The sequence below is a fragment of the Oryzias melastigma genome, linkage group LG9, assembly GCF_002922805.2.
Source record: "Oryzias melastigma strain HK-1 linkage group LG9, ASM292280v2, whole genome shotgun sequence".
Classification (NCBI taxonomy): domain Eukaryota; kingdom Metazoa; phylum Chordata; class Actinopteri; order Beloniformes; family Adrianichthyidae; genus Oryzias; species Oryzias melastigma.
In genome coordinates this window covers 11,460,516-11,462,168 of record NC_050520.1, presented here as the reverse complement: position 1 = coordinate 11,462,168, position 1,653 = coordinate 11,460,516, and the positions used below count along the sequence as shown (strand labels likewise).

General features: G+C 46.5%; 1 long non-coding RNA gene across 2 annotated transcripts; it reads left to right on the top strand.

Moving 5' to 3' along the window:
• The first annotated feature begins 304 nt into the window (after window positions 1–304).
• On the top strand, window positions 305–1,641 carry LOC112137794. 2 transcript variants are annotated; one of them, XR_002917612.2, is made up of 6 exons: window positions 305–471; window positions 548–610; window positions 999–1,049; window positions 1,138–1,222; window positions 1,312–1,372; window positions 1,449–1,641. It is a non-coding gene; the product is annotated as an uncharacterized LOC112137794 (long non-coding RNA). The 2 variants fall into 2 exon arrangements; XR_002917611.2 differs by having other exon boundaries at window positions 548–1,049.
• The last annotated feature ends 12 nt before the right edge of the window (window positions 1,642–1,653 follow it).

Genomic DNA, 1,653 nt, shown 5'->3' with positions numbered 1-1,653 from the left:
GTGGGGGTTAGTGGTGCATAGTGTCTGCTTAGAAGGTGAGTTGGGGTCAAAGGTCAGCGTCAAGGGCGGCGATGGTGCGTAGGGGCAGGCAGCGAGTGCGGCGTTGGTGCGTATGAGCGGGCGGCGAGGGAGAGGGCGGGCTGCGAGGGGGAGGGCTGCGAGAGAGAGGGCGGCGAGGGCGGGTAGCGGCGTGGGTGAGGGCGGGTAGCGACTGCGGGCCATCCAACGCCGCTTGCGGCTTTAATTTTCATTTTGTGTTTGAAAAAAAATATCTATTAAAAAATTCAATTAAAAATTAAAAATCTGAATCTCTACTGTTTAGCTTTCACAAACTGAATTTTTTTTCTTTTTACAGACAAAATCTGCAAATTGGATTTTTTTCCCTGGAAACATCAGTGTGGTTTTTCGTAAGAGGACAGCTGGAGAAAGCCATGCTAAATATCTACCCCACCAAGCCTGTCATACATGATGGTTAGAAAACAGATCTTTATCCTTTAATTTCTTAGAAGGAATCGATCTTCACGTTTGTCACACTCTTGTCACTCAGCAGCTGCTGCTGGACCTCCATCATTGTCCATCTCCAGTCCAGAAGTGTCAGCAGCACAAAGAGGTGTAAACCGTCGGAGGACTCTGACCTGTTTTCTGAAGTTCCAGCATGAGTTTTTCTGTGTGTTGGCCACGTTCTGGTCCTGTTCTGATGTTCCTAATGCTTTATTAGTATTAAAAATGTTCACGGAGAGGGTAAGTCTTATTTTCATTTTCTCTCATTTGTATGAGGGGGTAATTCTCCTGCTCCACAAACAAATAACTCGTCACAACTGATTCTGAGCGTTAGAGGGAAGACAAGTGTCACTTGTCATTCTTATCAATGACTTCATTGTTTTTAACATATTCAATTACAGCAGCAGATGAATTATCAACATTATGTGATTAATGGTACTAATATCTTTACTTTGCATAGAGAAAGGAATAACATTTTTTCACTTATTTTCTTCCAGTCCTGCCTGCAACTCTCTCCATCCCAGCAGGATCAGATGTGCAGGAAAAAGGTTTGCTGCTCCTGCAAACACAAACATTTGCGCAGTTTCTTTGTCTGGTTCTTAAACCAGCCAACAATGACCTCCTCCCTCCCCCCAGTCCTGAAGAAAGCCCTCCCTGTGCCCCCTGATCTGATGGTCCTCCTGCCGCAGACAGACACCCCCCCACCAACAACGACTGTCAGGTGAAAATCAGAACTTTAGCCTCATCTGCTGCTACTGATCGTGTGAGCCGAGATATTTACAGACTGAGGGATGAACATTTATTTAATAGAACCACCTCGCTGTGAGCACCCAATCCCAGCAGGAGCTGACACCTGTTCAGAAAACACAAAGTGAGTTACACTGTCAAAAAAAAAGGCAGAAAGTCAAAAAGTGAGCAACTTTCAAATCTACACTCTCTCCTTCCAGGTGGGCCATCAGCTAAAGTCCACTACACTCCACCCCCAGTACTTCCTGCTTACGAAGACGACATCGGTCACTGGAACTGCTCGCAACAGCAGAGGATCTGGATGAAAACGGCGCTGCAGTCCATGGGTCTGTGGCCGGGTTCTCCACCTGTCCCCATCAAAGGAACATCCCAGAAGGAAGGCTATCACTTCCATCAGGCTCAATG